The sequence below is a fragment of the Miscanthus floridulus genome, chromosome 14, assembly GCF_019320115.1.
Source record: "Miscanthus floridulus cultivar M001 chromosome 14, ASM1932011v1, whole genome shotgun sequence".
NCBI classification, from domain to species: domain Eukaryota; kingdom Viridiplantae; phylum Streptophyta; class Magnoliopsida; order Poales; family Poaceae; genus Miscanthus; species Miscanthus floridulus.
Window position 1 is genome coordinate 52,846,721 of NC_089593.1, and position 22,233 is coordinate 52,868,953.

The 22,233-nt window shown below is 44.0% G+C and overlaps 1 pseudogene; it reads left to right on the forward strand.

Annotated features, from left to right (window-relative positions):
- The first annotated feature begins 5,997 nt into the window (after positions 1-5,997).
- Positions 5,998-7,724, forward strand: LOC136503450 (uncharacterized; annotated as a pseudogene).
- Positions 7,725-22,233: the final 14,509 nt, after the last annotated feature.

Genomic DNA, 22,233 nt, shown 5'->3' on the forward strand with positions numbered 1-22,233 from the left:
TGACCTTGGAAAGTGAAGATTATCATTACCTATTATTGGTAAGTGTTGCTTCTCGATTACCTCTTATTCAAACTTGCACCCTAGCCTGGTCGGACGTTGTACCGCTTAACAAAATATTTTTTAGTGAAACACCAGCCCAATAAAAAAATTCATTGCTTCATTAATGAAAAACTCAATATTTTTTACTAGGGCTCTTAGATATACAACTATTTCTGGAATAATGGAGCACTACCAGTTTCTAAAAAAATATATTTTATAACTTGAACATCTGAGTTGTGAAAATTAATGAATAAGATTTTCTGAATATTGTGCTCTCTACAATTTGATGAAAAACGGATCACGTTTTTCAAGTCTGAACTCTGAAGTTTAAATGTAGAATACTATTATTCCTAATTTACAGGCGCAATTGGGGAAAAAATGTAGAGAACACTATAAGGTTGCTTGGCTTCTATGAATGAATTGAAGGAACGGATGTTTGACAGAGTATGACGAATTGAAATCCACAGTACAACAGTATCCAAGCGTTAAGTTCAATTAACGTGCCTAGTTTTTTTTTTATAATATTGGGGTTACTTTTTTTAGCGATGAAGGTAAATGCTACTTTTGCTGAAACAAATCAGAGCCTAAAATCAGTTTTATGTCCAGTGACGTTCATTATAGCGTGGAAGGGCAATGCCAATTGGTAAAGTTCCCTTCTTGGAACCAAAAAAAAAAAAGGAAGATCAGCTGCCTCGAATTTATTACTCTTCCAGCAGTTGCAATGAGTAGCTTTCAAAGAAAAAGCTAATGAAATATATTATCAGAACTCGTGCAATTCTTTCTTGGCAAAGGATGATGCAGCACTAATCTGCCACGGCTTTGGAATGTGGACCTGGATGTGTTTCTGCATCAAACACGGCATCTATCAGGTCAGTATTTTTCAGACAGCAGAAAAAGTTGGGCCGAGCAAGCTGCATATGAATACTGGAAAGAGTTTCAGCAATGTTGTTTAGTTGGGCCTACCGCAAAATACTGAAACTGGGAACATACTGTTTCTCTCATGTGGTGGTTAGAAGTTAGAACTCTAAAACAGCACCTATAACAATAGGATGGAACAAGTCAGGACTGGTTAATGTGAGCAAAGAAACAAAGATAAAATCAAGTCTAGCAAGCATTAAGATGTCCACCTCAAGAATGTACCTGAAAAGCCTACTCATTTCAGGACCCCACATTGTTCAAAGGATGACCCACATACATGGAAACAAGAAGAAGATAGGATCAGCAGCTAGACAGTGAGATTTCGCCTGTTGTGCCACTGCACTGTGGGAATGATTGACTTATTTCTCGAGATTTGTGTCTTGGCGGCTTTCGCTCAGCTCATGGACTGCGAAATGATAGACGCCTCTTTGAGATGTCCCTTTCTATTTATACACAAGGCCAAGCATTAGTGAGAAGCCGGAAAAAGAACCCTTTTTTTCTTTCTGAAGAAGGTTCAGTAATCATGAGAGCTTGTGCCACCTTACTTTCGTGGTTGTTGGGTTTTTGATGCTATCATGCTCCCAGCTAACCATTGTCACCAACTATGGCTGATTATAAATGGTTCATTCAGTGCTAAGAAGGGGACAACATGTTTTAATTGATCATGTAAGCAAATGCCTACAAATAACTGTATATGCGGTTGAAATTTAAAATTTTATTGACAACATATCGGTTTGTTACAATGTATAACTTATTGCACGATCACCTTGTGGCTTGGAGATTTATATAACGGTCACATAATATGTTCTAATATATATTGGAATCATTTATATAACGGTCACATAATATGTTCTAATATATATTGGAATCAGACTGTATACGACCCCTGTACACACAAATGCATGTGTCCTAACTTATATGAGCATAGATATGAGCATAGATCATGTGCCCAGGTCAAATACAGATCAGGAGAGATACGATGATAGTTTGGGAAGTAAAAAAAGCCGGACAGAAGAATCCCTTCGCTCTTTAAATATTCTTCAAACTTTACTGCTATCCTCCGTTACTCAAAACAAATATAACGATAGACATCTCTCCTGGTTGATAAAAAAATAAGTTACTTAAAAGTCAAAACAAATATAATAATTAATTTTCAAATTATTATTTCGGTGTTGTTCAAAGTGTACATTTAAAGGCAAAATTGTATCTCCTTTTTATAATTGACTATAAGGCTCTAATATACTAGCATTGAGGCAATGAATTGAATGTAGTTTATTTAGTTAGGTTCCTTATAATAGAACCTAGAGGTATATGCATCGTAGGTCCTTAAACTTGTCGCGTGGTGCCACTTAGGTCCACAAACTTTCAAATTGTACTTCTGACACCCTAATGTTGTTTAAGTATGCCACTTAGGTCCATAACTCATCAGATCAAGGTTTTTGCTGACGTGGCGTTCACAGAACGCACGTGAGCTGCGCGTGAGCCTGGTTTGGGGCGTGCAAATAAGCAGAGAGGCCCCCTAGTTCTTTTCATATCCTCCATTTCCCTCTCAATTCATCGTCAGACATATGTAGCGTCGGTAATGGTGGTGCAGCAACGCTCAGTGGTCCTCCATGTGCGCGCGCTCGACGGCCGCGCTACGTATGTGCGCCTGCCCGCCACGGCCTCCGTGCAGGACCTCAAGGCAGCGCTGCGTGTCTGCTTACCGCCCGTGTAGGCTGCCCTGGCCTTCCACCTCTTCCTCCTCAGCGGCAAGCCCCTCCTGGACGCCAAGCTCGCCAACCTCTCACTCGCCCGGGGCGAGTTCGTCTCCCTCATCCCCTTCACTGCCAAGCTCGACACGCCACCGACGGCGAGCGCCAATCCGAACCCACGCGTCGGCACCTGTTCCGCCGCTCTCCGCTCGCCTGATAAGCTCCCTCCTGTTGCCCTCTCCTTCCTCTGTTTTCTCATCACCGCCGCCCAGTTTTGCTCGCCGGCAAAAATTCAGCATCGATAAAGCTCCACCGTCCAATAGCTCTCTCCACCAGCTTCGCCTTGCCCCTGCGCCTCGATTGAGCCTAGCCTAGCTACTGCTACCGGCTGGGATCGCCTGTAAGCCCTATTTTCGCCATGGCCGAGCCGCCATGGCCGCCGAGCTCCCCCTCGACGTTCCTAGTCATCTCGGACTGCTTTCTCTCCTCCTTCGTTGCTGTTTAGTACTCCTTTTGACATCACGAGTTTTGAACGATTACAGGTTGATCGTTTAACCCACAGAGTTCGCCGGGACACCGCCGCGACGCCGGTGTGAGCCGCTGTGACTGTCGTCGTCGTCTGTAGAAGCCTCCAATGCATCTCGGCTTCATCTAGTTATCCGCTCAAGTCATGGTGAGCCTCTTCGTGCCAAATCCAGCTCCATCTTGATCAGTTTTGCGCCATAGTTGCCATTCCATCGTTGCGCCGCCACGGTCAGCTGTGTGCGCCGCTGGTTGCCGTGGGCAGGCCGGTCGGGGTCATCCTAGGCCACGCCAAGTCCACCTATCAGTGCGGCTGAGTCTAGCGATGATCTTGCGCCACCTCACCGCCATCTCTACTGCCTTAATCGGCCGGCAACGTCGCCGCCGTGTTTCCTTGCGCCGCTCGGCTCGGGGAAGAAGACAATAGACCTGTCGTGTCAATTAGAGAAAGGGCAGGGTGTTGAATGAAAAGTCAGTGACTTATTTGAATTGTGTCACAGAGTGTTGAAGTACCGTGGGTTAATTTCAAGAAAACCCGAGGGCCTTTTTGCGAAACTGTCATGTTAGCTGAGGCAGGCCGCCGTGGGCCGGCCTGTTGCTTCTCTGGGCCGACTTGGGCCAAAAGGGCACCCGAGGCCTGTTTTCCTTTTTAGATGTGTTTTATTAATTTAATTAATGTACTGATTTTGTTTAATTCATAATTAAATAATATGATGAGATAAAATTATGAAAATATTTGTGTGACCTCTCTGAGATGTGAACTATTTAGGAAAAAATATTAAATGTTACTTTTCAGTACATTTTGAGTGTGATAAAAATTGCTCAAATTAATTAATAAATGGGATTCCATTATTTTTCTAGGCTTAGATAATTATCCAAAAATTATGAAAATTGTTTTTCCACTTAGTTATCATGTGATGAGCATTCCCAAAAATTTGGAGCTCATTTGGAAAAAGTTGATTTATATCATAATGTTGAATTAATTAATTAATTAAAACAAATAGTAAACCTTAATGACTTAGGTTTTGTTTGAATTTGGGATTGAGTGATGACCTTGGGTCATTAGCATAAAATGATCCTTGACACTTTAAGTAAGTGTTTGAGTTTATGATCAAGTTGTGATTAAGAAATGTTAATTAGTATAACCTCACTAAAGTCATTAGTGTAATCTAAGTAAACCATAGAGAAGGTTTAATTAGTTGTTAGTTTGTAACTATACCATGAAGGAAAGTTGTATTCAAGTTATTAACTTTTGCATCTATCGTCAAGCATCATGTTTATATCTCGCATCATATTAAACATGACATTGTTACTACGTGTAGTGAATGAAAGTGAGAACTTGGTAGTCAACCAAGTTGTTGAGGAAGTCAACCCACCGGTTGAGGTCGGGTTTGATATCTATGGAACATCTCTAGAACTTGACTTTTCCGACAATCAAGGCAAGCCCCGGGTGCATTTAAACCTACCTTGTGTTTTACAAAATTATATCACTTTTGTTTTTAAATACTGCATTAAGTGATTAGGAGTTGAGTGGAAACCTAATTGGTGCATTACCAACCTTGTTTTTCTATATCAACCTTGTTACCAGTTTTAATTTGAGAATGCCTAATTATGCTTAGCCATGCTTAGACCGATAAAGGTCGGGTGATTACCTGTCACCTGTGAGATATAAATGGATTTTTGGTTACGATTGATTATTTATGTTATCATGAGATATAATCATGTGGAGTAATAAATCTAGACCGAGCGGACTCGGTGTATGAGAGCCACAAGACATGGATGTCTTATGAGCGGGTTCTTTCCGCCTGTGTCGATTAAGAACCGTCCGTTGTTGAATTGCATGAGGTGAGACTTTATAGTACTGGCCACATACTCCGGTAAGCCTAGACTCGGCTATTTTATTATGAGAATGGCTACTCGCGCACTAGGAGTGGAGAGATGGCGAGAGTAGCGTGTACCCATGTGGCAATGGGCTGGATTGGTGGAGTACTGTGCTCTTGGGTGGCGCAGACCCATTCTTGTTTTAGAAAATCTAAGGGTAGGTTGGTATATGTAGGTCATGGACCTGCATATGTCGTGTGGTTGGGAATCCCCAGCTAGGTTATAATTGGTTCGAATCATCATTGCTCCTCGGTTATGGAGACTCAACTCACTGTTCATCATCGTAGTTAACAAATGAAACTTGAGTAGGATTTGAGAAAGAGTTTGATATGAAGTTCATGATCTCAATATGGATCATGTTAGCTTTATATATGATCCGTATGAAGAATTAAATGTTGAAAGAAAGAATCTTGTTAGAGAGCTTTTACGCAAAAGAACTTTGATTCTTGCTAAAGCCTTACCTTGAATCCCCGAGCCTGCATTCCTGAGTCTTCTCCGTTTTTACATTGGTTAAGTCTTGTTGAGTACTTTTGTACTCAGGGTTCTTTAACCCTTGTTGCAGGTGAGCCTCATGAGCAGGTCTGCCTTGGACCGTGCTGTATGATGGTTGTTCAAATCAAAGATGACAAGTAAATGTGTGGCCCTTGGGTAGGGCACTTTAATTGTGTGTTTTGTTTTATGTTACTTAGGCTACTCCACTACTATGGTTTGTAATAATAATCGTACTTGGTTTGTGAAATAACTATTTTGTAACTAAGTTATTGTAAGACTTTCGCTATTTTACCCTAATGTAAATTAATGAATAAACTATTGTAATACTGCAATGACTCTGTAATGGATCCTGCTCGAAAGAAATCATGGATGATTCGGGTTTCCTGAGGACACCCGACAGGCTTCTTAAGTTACCGGGAACATATGCATAGTCGTCAGAAGTAATTGGATAATGATAGGTGCATGTGGGCCCTATAATTTAGGAGGTTCTGCCACACCGTTCTACGCGCAGTTCTGGTGGATCCTGTCCAACCTCGATTATGTCGTCACCGACGAGGCTCACTCCTACAGGGGTGCCTTCGGCTGCCACACTACGCTCATCCTCCGGTGGCTAAAGCGCGTGTGCGTGGACGTCTATGGGAGCCACCTAACCTTCATATCCTGCATGGCGACACTAGTGAACCCCCGGGGGCATGTCACGGAGCTCGTCGGCCTAGACGCTGACGATGTCGAGCTCGTGCAGAACGACGGCAGCCCTTGCTGGCCCAAGCACTTCCTCCTATGGAACCCATCAGTGTCAAGGCAAGGGAGGTGCTCGAGCACAGCGTAGGAGGTCTCCCACCTCTTCGCTGAGATGGTCTAGCATGGGCTCTAGTGCATCACCTTCTGCAAGATGAGGAAGCTCTATGAGGTCGTGCTAGCGCGCATGAGATCCTCGAGGAGACCTTGACGGAGCTTGCGGACACCATCTGCATGTACCATGGTGGGTATGTCGCTGAGGACCGAAGGAGGATCAAGGCCAACCTCTTTGGCAGGACGCTCCGCGGCATGGCGGCGATGAACGCTGTTGAGCTTGGGATCGACGTTGGCGGCATTGACGCGGCACTACACCTCGAGTTCCCCGAGAGCATGGCAAGCCTGTGGAAACATGCCAGGCATTCCAGGCGGAGGTCAAAGCCGTCCATCACCATCTATGTCGGCCTCGACGACGCGCTAGACCAGTACTTCATGAGCTTCCCACACAAGCTGTTCGGTAAGCCGGTGGAGCACTGCCACATCGACTCTCGCAACTGCAAGGTCCTAGGGCAGCACCTCGCCTACGCTGCTTTCGAGAAGCTGCTGTGCCCGAAGCACGATGCTAGGCACTTTGGTCCTGGCATGGATGGTGCCATGGTGACCCTGAGAGATCAGGGTCACCTGATGAACACGAACACGAACATGAACAGTTCTGATCAGTCAGGCGTGTGGAAGTATGTCGTGCCTAACAAGAACCCTGCTCGCGTGGTGAGCATATGAGCGATCGAGCACGATAGGTACAAGGTGGTGGACAAGTAGGGCTACCGGGTGTTGGAGGAGATTGAGGAGAGCAAGGCTTTCTTCCAGGTGCACGAAGGCACCATGTACATGCACTAGGGCGTCAGCTACTTGGTTGAGCAGCTGGATCTATCAATGAGGACGGCATACTACCGAGCAGCAGCTAATCTCAAGTACTACACCAGAGTTTGTGACATCATCGAGATCAACATCCTCCAAGATGACGGCCATGGCGATGGAATTACCGGTGATGAAACTGCATCATCATCATCATCGCCAAGGCTGGGGTTCGACGGTGGCATGCACGCAGCGTCGCATGCGCTGCTCAGTGTCCTACCGCTGTGCATGATGTGCACCGCTTCCGACCTCGAGACGCGGTGCGCCGCCGCCGTAGCATGTGGGAGTGGAGCTCCGGGTGATGGTGGTGATAGGGTGCTTGGGGTCCTGCTGCTATACGACAAGCACCCCGGCGACATCGGCCTGGCGGCGCAGGTGGAGCACCGCTTCGGTGAGCTGCTGGTCATGGCCCTACAGCTGGTCTTGGTGTGCGGCTACGTCGGTGTGGATGGCTGCCTGAGCTATGTGCAGAAAAGAACTAGGGGCCTCTCTGCTTATTTGCACGCCCCAACCCAGGCTCACGCGTAGCTCATGTGCGCTTTGTGGACGCCACATCGGCAAAAACCTTGATCTGATGAGTTATGGACCTAAGTGGCATACTTAAACAACATTAGGGTGCCAGAAGTACGATTTGAGAGTTTGTGGACCTAAGTGGCACCACACGACAAGTTTAAGGGCCTACGATGCATATACCTCTAGAACCTATTTAGCCAAATTCAAATCCTCGACTTGCTAGGAGTTCTCGGTGATGTGACCGGAGATTAAAAAACATTAGCATTAAGGTATTGTCCATCTACCATAACCTACTACTAGTACTAGCTGTACAATGACCATGTTGACAAGATCCGATGAAAGAGCAAATAGGCTTGTTGACAACCAAAATTGTCCATTCTATGAAATTGTCAAAATATGGAGCGAACTTCACCATTGCATTTCTCTCATTAAGACGGTAAAAAAACATATATGGAATGTGTATTTTGGAGTTTGGATGAAGGAGTTGTTCCCTCAAGAAAATCTTACCCTACCAGAACTTCTGACCCCTTGATTTTGCATGGAGGTTCTGAGTCTGTGCGAAAATCAGAACTTCTGACCCCCTATCAGAACTTATGATTTTCACCTAAAAGTGCTGGCTTTGTGTGGAAATCAAAACTTTTGAGCCCATCAGAACTTCTGATGTTCGCCTGGATGTGCCAGCTTTACACGAAAATCAAAACTTCTAACCCTATCAGAACTTCTGTTTTTCGCAGTCCGAATCAAGGAGAGTCCAAACTCGATTTCAACTCTTCCAAACTCATGGGAAACTTAGATATTAAGTCTTGGAGAGGTTTTCTATTGGGATAAGACCACCTCCCTCTATATATATGAGAGGATCATGGCCAATTGAGTTCCCATCTATCCAATCATCATACAAACCAATCTATCAACTCCTTTTTCCCTAATTCCCCTCTCTCAACCTCTCTTGCTGTTCATTGAGTTTCCTGGCAGAGATTCAGTGGCATCCTCGATGGCCTTGCTGGTCCTAGGAGATCCTCCATGTGGTCCTCTCTGATGGGTCTTCCCAAGAGAAGTTCGGGAGCTTTTCCGGCCAAGAACAGGCTCTACATCGGTCTTATCGGTCTCTAGATTGGTTTGATCGACTACGCCATGTTCTTGCTGCGTTGCCGATTCTGTGAAACCTCTTTGGGCATCCAAGGCCCTACTGGTGTGTTGGCTTGGGGTCATCTTCAACGTCAACATACTTTTGGTGACTCCACTGGGGAGAGCAAAGCAAATCAAGAATCAATCTACTAGCAACATGGGATGCAACGATGGTACTGCCACCGATGTGGGTGACAAGACCATCCCTTCAATGAGGCTAACATGATCTTTCCTCAAAATATGGATGAGCTTCTAGATGAGTTACGCCAGAAGCCACAAGCCAAGCTCGATGCCGATGTCAAGGCTTTTTTGGATAGCTGCACCAAGAATCAGCACGACAAGGTTACTCAATTCCATGAACCCACCTATGGCGATGCTACTACTTCCACATCTTCAGGCGCCAGGGAGAAGGGAGATGGAAAAGCTAAGTATGATGAGGAGGTAAATACCGATGCTTATCCTACTCATGCCAATTTTGCTCAGATGTTGATAGATGAAAAGAAATTGCATAATAATAATCTTCAGCATCTTTCTAATCTACTTCAAGCACGTATGGATAAGTTAGAGGGCAAGACAACCGATTGTGATCAATCGGGTGCCGTGCAACAACCTCAATTTGTTATGCCTTTGATTTTTTATGAAAATCAAACCTCTCAGGCTTTCGCTAGCCAATTTCAATTGGCCCCTTCAGCATCTGAAACCGATAAGGCCGGTCAACCTAGTGCTAGCACATCTACACGTACAGGTACTAGTGCACAAAGTTTGGGTCGAGCATTTTGAACTGATTATGGATCATCAACAAATAGAGCTTCAGTGGGGCATAATATTTTACCAAACCCACCATAGTCACCTAGTCAAATTCCTACATTTAATGTTACTCCTAATGCTCCTACTACCGATTTTGATGATGCTTTGAATCGGTTTGAGGATGAACTAGCTAAATCTCTTGAAATAGTTTAGGAGTGCAACTTAAATCTAGTAGGAATACTTATCAAAAGTCGTACCCTTCTACTTATGATTTCATGAAAGCAACTAAAGGGTGGAGGGTACCTAATTTTTAGAAATTTTGTGGTGACGATAGTAAATCGACCATGGAGCATATTAGCATGTTTCTTGCACAATTGGATGAAGCTAGTGCTTATGATTTTATGAAAGTTTGTAATTTTCCTTTATCTCTTACTAACATAGCTTTTGCATGGTTTACTTCATTACTATCTTGTTCTATTGGTTTATGGTCTGAATTAGAAGAGAAATTTCATAATCACTTTTATAGCGGTGCTCATGAAACTAGATTGTCTCACCTTGCATCGGTTCGTCAAGGGCGTGATGAGTCCATCCATGATTTTTTCAAACAATTTAGAGAGATTAAGAACCGATGTTTCCATTTAAATATATCTAAAAGAGATTTAACTGATTTATGCTTTGCCAGTTTATGTTCTAGTATTAGAGAAAAGCTTGAGCATTATGAATTTCACAATGTTAATCAACTTATGCAAAAGGCCATTTCAATTGAATCATGCCTTAAAGAGTCTTGTGATGCTTATAAATCTCATCGTCAGAATGTGCATTTTGTTGGTGACTGTTTCAATGATTCTGATGATGATAATAAAGAATGTTTAGCTACTGAAATTAAATGGCCAGCAGAGAATAAATTGGTTACTTGTCCTCTCAAGCCGATTCATAAAAATTAGAATGAGGAAATGAAATTTACTTTCGATTTCTCTAAATGTGACCGAATCTTTGATGAATTGTTGAAATTCGGTTATATTAGAATCAATTATACATTGCCTTCAGCTGATGAGTTAAAGAGAAGGGCTTATTGCAAATATCATAATTCTTTTTCTCATGCCACTAATGATTGCAATGTTTTTTGTCGGTAGGTCCAATCGGCCCTTAATGAGGGACGATTGATTCTTACTAAAATGCAAGTTGATAAGACCCCTTTTTCCATGCACATGGTTGAAGTAGGGGCGCCCGCTGTTTTGATTCGTTCAGAGCAAGCCAATAAAGCCCAAGGCAAGAACATGATTATTGGCGAACCACGTGTAGCACCGAATGTTGAAATGAATTCAGGACGCAAAGTGGTGCTTGAGAAGGATGATGAAGGCAAGAACAAGTTGAAGATCACCGCTGGGTCAACATAATATTTAAGAAGGAAACAGTGTTATGAAACAATGACAGCACAATAGAGGCCAGCTAGGCTGACTCGACCAGTTGGCCAAGCCAACTCTAGCACACAGTAGGGCCAGTCGGCTTAGCCGACTTAGGGAGTCGACTGCCACCACCTCCGCCAAGTCGGCTGAGCCGATTGCACCAGCCAGCTTAGCTAACTCCCCTAGTTCCAACAGCTCCGGCGCCTCCAGTGTTCATGCTTTGCACACATTTGTTCCTCAATGATCAGAGATTGGCACCTGGAAGACCAATGAGAAGAAGAACCAGGGAGAGTTCGTGAGGAAGCAATGCACCTTTGACAGGCTCATGACCAAGTATAAGCAACAAAAGGCTGATTCCTAAAATCGGCCGTTCAAAGAAAGAGGGTCTACTCTGCTAAGCAGGAAGATGACAAGATCAAGCAATTGGCGGTGGTGCAACCAATAGCTCTCTCTCAGAGAGTTGTTCCTCGTGTATCTCATTGGGGTCCCCTGATTCTGCTGGTCAAATCTGAAGGACCTCCATGTTTAGATGATTGAATAATGGTCAGTCGAGCTCCAGTGGTGCAAGTCAAGATCGCATGATTATTTTCAAGACTCTAACTCCATACGAATCAGGAAAGACACCAATGCAGCAAGTTTATGTGCCTAAGAAGGTTGAGGTTCTCGTTGTTTCCCACCAAGAGCTAGGCCTCAATCGACCATCACAATTGGCTCCATGGAAGCTCCTATCATTAATCATGATGGGCCGATTGTAATTGAAGAAATTACAGTATCTAAGCAAGATGAAGCTCCTAAAGATGTTGCTGGAATTGAAGAAAAGAAGTGCTCCGAAGGAGATTCTAAGTATCAACAACCCATATGGTGTCCTCATGGGTTGAATAAAACTCAAAGGCGTAAGTTGTAGCATGCCCGACATAAGCAACAGAAGAGGGAGAAGCTTGCCAAGATGGAGGGTGAAATTCTCAACCCTGTACATGTCAAAAATCCTTTGGAAGATCAGAACATCGCTACTGCTGTTGGCTAGATGGCTCAGCCGACTTCAGAGTCAACTAAGCCAACTCATGTGCTAAGTCAGTCAGCTAAGTCAACTTTGGCTACCCCTACTGCCCGGGATGTGCCAGAGTTAGCTAAGCTAACTTCCCTTGCTAATGCTGCTTTGGGAAGCCCAGAGTCGGCTAAGCCGACTTCGGAGTTGGCTAAGCCAACTCCTGCTATCCCAGGTGCCATCGAGGTGTCCTCCGATGATTTTGCTACTACTATTGCTACCCTAGTTAGCATGGAGGTCCCTGAGGTTCCCTATGAGGAGATGGTTGACTATGAGGCCACCCCGGAACAAGGGGAGATCAATGTGGTTGTTTTGTCTACCGATTACTACATCGTAGCAGATGACTCTATGGCAGCAGAATTTAACTTCACAATGAAGAGCGCTGTATTTCAGAAGCCAGATGACTCTATCAACCATCTCAAGCTTCTACATGTGAAGGGCCATATCAATGGTACCCCAGTCCATAGCATGTTGGTGGACAATGGTTGAGGCACCATCATGATCCGAGGCTTCGTTAGAAACAACTTGAGCTGCTCAAAAGCTGTATTAGCCTCTTCCAACCAGGAGAAGCGTTCGAAGGCCTTAAGTAGTTTGAAGAATGGTAGTCCCTTCTCACCGAGGCATGATATAAAGCGACTGAGAGCATCCATGCAGCCCGTGAGCTTCTGTATATCCTTTATGCAGGTTGGCCGTTTCATATTGGTGATGGTGGAGACCTTGTCGGGGTTGGGTTCAATACCACGGACGCTGATGATGTAGCCCAGGAGTATGCCAAATGGAACTCTAAAGATGCACTTTGAAGGATTCAACTTCCATCGGTATCTTTTTAGGTTGGCGAACGTTTCTTGGAGGTCGGCGATAAGATTGTCGGCGATCTTGGATTTGACGACCACATCATCGATGTAAGCTTCGCTGTTGTGGCCTATCTGTTGATCGAGGCACATCTAGATGGCCCTTTGATAGGTCACTCCAGCGTTCTTGAGTCCGAAGGACATGGTGGTATAGCAATATGCATCGAAAGGCGTGATGAATGATGTTTTGATCTGGTCATCCTCTTTGAGAGATATCTGGTGATAGCCGGAGTAATAGTCGAGGAAGGAGAGGAGTTCGCAGCCAGCAGTGGAGTCTACAACCTCATCTATCCGAGGCAGACCGAAGGGGTCTTTAGGGCAATGTTTGTTGAGATCAACATAATCAACGCACATTCTCCATTCTTTATTCTTTTTTTGAACTAGAACTGGATTTGCTAACCACTTAGGATGATACACTTCTTTAATAAATCCAGCATCTAGGAGCCATTTTATTTCTACCCTAATAGCCTCCTTCTTGTCTGGAGCAAATCATCAGAGTTTCTGCTTGATTAGTTTGGCGGTCGGCGAGACATTCAAGGAGTGCTCGATCTTCTCCTGTGGTACCCATGACATATCTGTAGGTTTCCAAGCAAACACATTGATGTTGGCATGTAGGAAGGAGACGAGTGCGCTTTCCTATTTGGGGTCAAGATGAGCCCCAATCTTGATGGTCTTGGTGGGGTCATCGAGGCCGAGGCCAACCCCCTTTGTTTCTTTGGATTTGGCGGATGCACGTGGAGGCTCCAGCGCTAGGATCTCTAGGCCATTGGCGGGCACTGTCTTGGTGTTGAAGACCATGCTAGCCATCTAGATGGAGAGGTCGGTGGCTTTGGCAAGGGCGAGACTCTCTATTTCATAGGCATATGTGATAGAGAGGTTGCCCCATAGAGCCAGAACTCCAGCAGGTGAAGGCATCTTTAGTACTAGATAGGCGTAGTGTGGTATGGACATGAACTTGGCTAGAGCTAGCCGACCAAGTATGGTGTGGTAGGTGGTGTTGAAGTCAACGATGTAGAAGTTGATGTGCTCAACGCGAAAATTGCTAGCCGTGCCGAACTATACTAGAAGAGTCATCTCTCCCAATGGTTTGGATGGCCTGCTAGGTACCACACCCCAGAAGGAGGAGTCGGAGAGAGTGAGGTCTTATATTCTGAGGCCCAACTCCTTCAGGGCTCTAGCGAAGAGGAGGTTCTGAGCGCTTCGTCCTCGATGAGTACTTTCCTAAAGAGTACCTTCTTGATGGTGGCATCGAGGATGAGGGGGAAATGCCCTGTGTAAGGGATGTCTGCCCACTGGTCAGCCCTACTGAAGGTGATGGGGCCCTTAGACCAAGGGTGATAGCTAGGGTTGGCGATGGCGTCTTCTGTGTTGACGGTGAGCGCTCAGCAGGCGGTGAGCTTTCAATCTCTTCTGCTCTCGGTGGCGGCAAGGTCCCTAGAGATAGTGGTGACCACCTTGTCATGATCCTGGAAGGCGTTGTTGTTGTCCCTAGGTAGTCGGTGACCTCTGGCTTCATCATTGTTGTCGTCGTCCTTCTTTTTGGCCTAGAACTCCTTGCCCAAACCAAGGCAGTCCTTCATGTTGTACTTGTTGTTCTTGTGGAGGGGGCATGGGCCTTCGAGGATCTTCTTGTACTGCTCATCATAGTTGCGCTTGGCGTGAGGTTTGTCAACAGCGGCGATGATGTGCTTTGGTCGACGGCGGTGATATTGACCAGCTTTCGACCCTTCCGGCCAATCACGACCACTGTCCTGATGGTGGCCACGATCGTCATAGCAGCAGTCATTGTGGCATCGTTCATCAGGGTGCTCATCGCCGCGGTGAGTTGGGTGGTGATTGCATGCATCCTTGTTGAAGCAAACTTTGGCCTCTTTAGCATCAGCGTACTGACCGGCGATCATGATCATCTCGCTAATCCCCTTAGGCAGCTTACGATTAAACTTGGAGCGGAGGTCACGGTGATGGAGTCCTCAGATGAAGGCTTTGATGACTTCCACTTCCGTGATGTTGGGAATAGAGTTCCTCATCTTGGAAAAACGTCTAATGTAGCAACGTAGGAGCTCGGACGATTTCTGATAGATGCAATTCAAATCATGGTTGGTGCCCGGATGAGTACACGTAGCCATGTAGTTTTTAGTGAAGACCTTCTTCAGCTATTCCTAGGATCCAATGGAGTCCAGGGCAAGGCTTGTGAGCCAGTTCATCGCAGTTGGCGTGAGCATGATGGGAAGATAGTTTGCCATGACACTGGTATCTCCCCTGGCGGCATGCACAATGGTGGCATAAGCTTGTAGCCATTGTGTAAGGTTCATCCACCCCTCATAGGGCTCGATCCACGTGATCTTGAAACCATGAGGCAACTAGAGTGTTCGGAGTGCCCTTGTGAATGGTCGAGGCCCTTTGGGATCATCACCATCGTGATCTGTGGTGTTGCTGGCATTGAGTGGCTGGAGGGCTATGTCCAAATTACCAAACTCTTGCTCGTATTCTTGATGCCATCATACTTCCTCTTCATGGTGAGAGAAACAGCGCCCGTCGATATGATGTCACATGTCTCAGAGATTGTTGGTGTGCGCTCGGACATCTTGGTTGACTTCTTGGTCGTGTTGGTGAGGGTAGTCGATGCGGTTCCCCCTAGCTCCCCCCTAGAGGGGTTGTCATCATCACATTGTTGATCGGCAAAATGGCTTCTGCTAGGGCGATGATTGGATCTTGGCACGTCGGATCGATGAATCGAGCCCATCAAGTAGGAAGGTGTCTGATCCTGGCAGATCTCGTTGACCTGGCAGTGTGCAACTTTGAGCATTGCGGCGACCTTGGCGACTTCTGGTGTTTGCTTGAGCCAGATGAGCTCATTGGCGGCCATGGCCAAGTTGGTGCTTGGGGTCTTGTAGACATCATGGCCGTTGACCTAGATGAATTCTTCATCGAGGTTGCGTTGGAGTGGGTGTGGCCTCCCTTGTGAGTCGACCTGTTCATTGCGAGCAGACTCGGCTAGCACACTGGCGGCCTCATTTGCTTAGCGTTGTGCATGGTTGGCGTTCCTATTGACACAAGCGGCGTGGTCCTCGTCGGTTTCCCCATCCCATGGAGGGCTATCGACGCTGACATTGGAAATCCCGCCTCTTCAAAAGGGTGGGAAAGGAGGTTGAACGGCGGCAGTTTTGGCGATAGTCTCCGTCGAGCCTTAGGACTCAAAGTCTGGGTTTTCCTCCAGGATGGTTTGGAGGGATGCTTTGGGACATCAGCTGATTTGTAGCATGTTGATAGTTGGCGAGAGCTGGTCAGTGATCTGGTCGATGAGAGGATACATGTCTCCCACCTAGTTGGCGAATTTGCTCCTTAGGGCATCTTTGTAGGAGGCGGCGATGTTGGTGAGCCCAAAGGGTAGGGCCGTAACCCCTGGAGTTTCTTGATCGGCCACCGATGGATCTAAATCGGAGGATGGCCAATGCTGAACCAGAGTGGTCAGAGCCAATTCTATGATGGAGAGGCAGTCGGTGAGCTTATGGACAACCTGATCGCTGGATGCGATCATATCGTCATTGCTGATCCGCTTCCTCAGGTAGCGGGTGGTGAATCGTTGATGAAGATGACCTCGGAGGCAGTTTCAAAATCAGATCTATAGTCACAAGTGCTGGGATGGTCGACGTAGAATCGATTTGCACCAGCTCGATGATCTCTCCGTCTCCGTCGGTGTTGATGATCTAGGAGATCGATCCGACCGTGAAGATCTGGACGGGCTGTGGGGAGGACGAAGAGCCTACAAAATGTACCATCTTGTTTGACATGGAAACAACACGCACACCCCTACCTAGTGCACCAACTATCGACAGAATATCATCGGTAGTCCTCCATGGGGTATTCCATGAAGGTAGATTGATCGGCAGAGATACGTGTAATCGAGAACAAGAAGACAATAGAGACAAAGAGTTAGACATGTTTGGGTCATCAGCGCTATGTAATACCATACTCCTGTGGTCTTTTGGTTTGTATTGGCGATCGTATGATCTTGTGTGCCTTTTGAGGGGGTCCCTGCCCGCCTTATATAGTCTGGGGGGCAGGGTTACAAGTCGGTTAGATCTAGGAGATAACCGGAAAGTAATAACAGATTACATGAATCATGGGATCGAACGTATCCTAATAGATCTCATAGTATCTTTAGGATATCTTCCCAATGTCTTGTGGGTGAGACCACCCCTGGGGGCGCAGCCCATGTAGTCTGTCGTGGGTATCCAGGGTCATACCCCCCATAGGAGTTGGGGAACGGACCGGGCAATTCTAGGTTTTTTTTCCAAATGGACGGTCCAGATTGATCGGCAGTGAGAACAGACGGCACGGGACAAGGTAAATAGTATCCATATTAAGCTGGCCATTGCCACACTAATCCAACGCTATAATACAACGATTGTCAGCTGTTGAATTGCTATTAGATTCTCCTAGAAACAATTGGAACCGTACATGACAGTTTTTACTTTTCATTCATATATATACAGAAAAAGAAAAAACATTCATCGAGTAGCAATATCTCCTAGAATATAGCAAGAATCAAAGATAGGTAGCAAGAACTACAGTAGAAAGCATAATATTTCAAAGAACTTTTTTGATCGATTCATTGCATATACAAATAAATATAATTTGGATGAGTATATGATTGTAAACATAATAACAAACCTAAACTATTATAACTACTTATACTAACTATAAACTACTTAATCTAAATATGATTGCCTCGCTCACTTAGGAGGAGGCGAGCCAAAGTTAGAGTTGGAGTCGTCATCGTCGGACTCAGAGTTGTCAGCATCATCGGTGTCGTCCTCGTCCTCCTCCTCTGGGTCCTCCTTCTCGAAGCTCCACGGAGGACTATAATCAGAAGGCATCCAGTCATTGGAGGAGACGTCCTCCTCGGAGGACTGGTGGGCTAGCAAGTCATCCTCGCTAAAACGACGGTCTGCTTGAAAACTTGATGGGGCTGTCCGACATTTTCTTTGTAGATTGGAAGACAAGGGGGATGATGGATGAAGAAGAGGGGTGGTTTTAGAGGGCACCGGGCTAGAAGAATTTGTAGAGCAGTGGGTATGGCTCTTTGGTTTTAGGAGGCGGAAGTAATGGTGATTTGACGGCCTTGGAAGTTGAGGCCATTCAACACTCACGCTGAATTTTTACCGCCGGTTGAACAAACGCTAGTTTTAGACTGTCCGCCAAAACGCATATCCCAGTCGACCCCGCTTTTCATGCGATGGAGGAAATGCTACCCCAATACCACTACCGCATCTACCGTTAATCCATTGGTGGTAGTAGTTTCAACTGCCGGTTTCCTCCCTTAGGAGGCCTCACTATCGGTCAACCGCCGGTGGATGTATCACACCGTCGCTTCTATCGCTACGGCAGTGAAAGTGGCGATAGTGATAAATCAATCTATAGTAGTATGGATCCTTTTGTAGACATAGTAGTATGGCGTAAATTCCTTGCACTTGGTGAAGATGATGTATTATTTTATTATTGAGTGATGATATAGCACTTAGTGAGTATGCACGCGGATAGCTTACATGTAGAGATTAAAAGTTAGTAGGGTTTGATTTTATAAGAGATATAGATACATATAGATGCCACACAATTGTATCTTCCTTCTGTTTAACCAGTCATTTTATCTCATTTAATTGGTTGTTTAGCCCATTTAATTAAATGTCCTTTTAGACAAATAATGGCTAAATGGTAGGTCAGTTACTGTTTAATGTTTAGGAAAACACCGGTGACATCAAATAAGCGTAATTTTTTGGGTACCATTATGAAAATATGGTTAGGTTTCACAGAATATTACAGAGATTATAACATTTATTTAGTTTTGAGGAGAGAGAATGTGGTGAATGTCTCTTTATCCCTTGTCTTCCTGTCTTTACTTGGAACTGCAGCACACAGTCTCCATGATCAACCGCTCGATCGACATGTCCATCCTATTTCCGTGTCTCTTTCGCTCCCTCTAGCAATTGGCATCGTTGCTCCTTAACTAATCCAATCGCCAAAATAGTATAAAATGACAACTTTCATGCCTTACACCATAACTGTAGGGCTTAATCTAATATGCACCACAAGTTTTGTGTCACAACATATTTTGCGGGGAATATGGATAATTCAATGCACAAATACCGTAAATATCAAGAGCAACAATAACCCATGGCCATAAGTCCAAGGATTAGTGATACATAAACAAGAGCTCATTTGGACATGAACAAATGTGACTTTGTACATAGTGAAATACTTGATCAAATCACATAGTTGCCTCTACCATGTCGAAGAGCTCATCGAGGCGAATGAAACAGCCTTTTGGTTCATCCAACTTAAAGTTCAGACGCAAAAGTTACGTCTTTCGGAAGATTGCAGCATGTGCTTACACAGGAGAAGAGTCAGCCGATCCAATCATAGGTCAGCGAACCCAAACCTAAGGCAAATGACTATTCAAATTTTCCAAGGCTTCCTTACTCATCATAGGTTTTAAGAAAAGGCTGGGCATAGCAAATGCATTAGGCCTTGTTTGCATAATCCCTTCCCAAAACGAATTGGAGGGGATTGAAAGGGGTTGAGGATGATTTAAACTTGTAGGGGGTTTAATAATCCCCCTCAACCTCCTTAGTTCTCCTCCAATCCCCACCAAAACCAAACAAACCCTAGCCATGAGTTTCTCACCTACTTGTACAAACGATCATTTCAAGACAGTGAACAACCATCTCAAACTAAAAACTACCTGCACAAATGATATGGACTTGACTATACAAATGGTTTCATGATACTAATTACCATTTTTACTATTATAGTACAATATAGGATAAAGTCTAATTTCTCACCCTCAAACTTGCACGGTAGTTTGATTTTCAACCTTGAGCTATGAAATCGAGTGACACACGCTCCTCCAACTGTCAAAAACGGATAAATTTGGTCATTTGCATGGTTTTAAAGGTGGTTTCTATTTTATTATTATTATATTAATAATCCAGTTTGGTCTCTAGAAATTCATAATTAATTTATTCAAATCATAAAAAATGGAATTAGTTTCAGTTTTCTTCTAAAAATGTCATATGTCTGTTGGTGCTATATTTACGGTTATTCAGATCTTACTTGTTTTAAATAAATATTGAGTGCATGACGAGCAATAAAGCTATAGAAACAAAAATAAACCACTTTTAAATACCTATATATAGATCTTAAACAAGTAGAGAGTATTTTTAGAAAAAATTGGTACTAGTTTCATACTTTTCTAATGTAAAATAAATTATTTATGAATTTTTAGATAGTAAGTCAAATTATTATTATTTTACAAAATAGAAAATCACCTTTAAAACCGGCACGAGAACCAAATTTGTCCGGTTTTGATAATCGGAGAGTATTTGTTATCCATTTTCATATTTAAGGTTGAAAATCATACTACCGCGTAAATTTGTAGGTAAAAAAAGGACTTTACCCCACAACATAAAGGAGTCCCTTGTTCCTTGTACATGTACTCTTTTTTTGAATTTTCCTTGTACATGTACTGGTACGATTAAGCCCCACCAATTGTTTCCTTGTACATGTAGTGGCTACCTTGAATAGCAAGCTCACCAAGACCAGGGATAAGGTTCACAAGTTACCTTGGAGTAGTGCAGCTCGTCCTAGTCCCCTACACAATTGGAGCTTAAGTCGGAGATATACATGAGACTGTTGCATGTGGTGGTCTTAGGGCTTCTCCAGTGGATGCATGGACCAACGTGGGATGCCCAAATATGGTCATCAGCATTGGAACGCCTACTCATATCACGGAGAAGAGAATAAATTCGTACTTGAGAGTCAACCATTGACGAATAAAAAGGATTGATCCTAGTATACTCGCTATCAAAATCACAACTTATCACTGTTGAGGACTTGAGGTAGCAGCGAACGTAGATCTGAGCACGATGGAGGAACTAGAGGTGAGAATGCACAACCAGTGAAGAGAGTAGATGATCTTGAGCTAGGGGTGTCTGACCTGAGGCAGTTGGAGCAAGCACAGATCTGGCGTGATGGCATGGTGGATCCTAACTTGGCTGTAGATCTAGAAGGGTGTGGTGGATCTCAAGCTTTGGTTGAGGTTCCGAAAGCAAGCGCCAAAATGACAACAATTGTGTGGAGTGGCAACGAAAGCAGGCAAAAGTGGTGTAACAATGTAAAGGTTAGGGAGTTGTGAATCACCTTTAAAAAAACAAATATGTGTGGCCCTGCTTTTGGCCTAGGAGTTGACTCCAACTTATTATGATTATATGGATGCCTCACTCTTTCAATGAATCGACTCACCACTGTTGATATACCCTAGTAATATTATGAGTGCCGTGGTATGTCATGACTAAGTGTCACGTCTGCTATGTACATACTAATCTGTTACACAACTGTAACACTAGTAAAAGTGAGTTGAGATTTTTTTAGTTACTTAGGCTTCTAGGCTAAGCATGTATATACAAATAATGGACAACATGAAAACAAACTCAGGAAAGGAGATTTGCCCATGATCTCAGTGTACTTTAAAGTCTTAAATATTCAACTTTTGTAATGGTATTTGTGTATTCAAGAAGATCACTATATTCATGACCTTGGAAAGTGAAGATTATCATTACCTATTATTGGTAAGTGTTGCTTCTCGATTACCTCTTATTCAAACTTGCTCCCTAGCCTGGTCGGAGGTTGTACCGCTTAACAAAATATTTTTTAGTGAAACACCAGCCCAATAAAAAAATTCATTGCTTCATTAAAGAAAAACTCAATATTTTTTATTAGGGCTCTTAGATATACAACTATTTCTGGAATAATGGAGCACTACCAGTTTCTAAAAAATATATTTTATAACTTGAACATTTGAGTTGTGAAAATTAATGAATAAGATTTTCTGAATATTGTGCTCTCTACAATTTGATGAAAAACGGATCACGTTTTTCAAGTCTGAACTCTGAAGTTTAAATGTAGAATACTATTATTCCTAATCTACAGGCGCAATTGGGGAAAAATGTAGAGAACACTATAAGGTTGCTTGGCTTCTATGAATGAATTGAAGGAACGGATGTTTGACAGAGTATGACGAATTGAAATCCACAGTACAACAGTATCCAAGCGTTAAGTTCAATTAATGTGCCTAGTTTTTTTTATAATATTGGGGTTACTTTTTTTAGCGATGAAGGTAAATGCTACTTTTGCTGAAACAAATCAGAGCCTAAAATCAGTTTTATGTCCAGTGACGTTCATTATAGCGTGGAAGGGCAATGCCAATTGGTAAAGTTCCCTTCTTGGAACAAAAAAAAAAAAGGAAGATCAGCTGCCTCGAATTTATTACTCTTCCAGCAGTTGCAATGAGT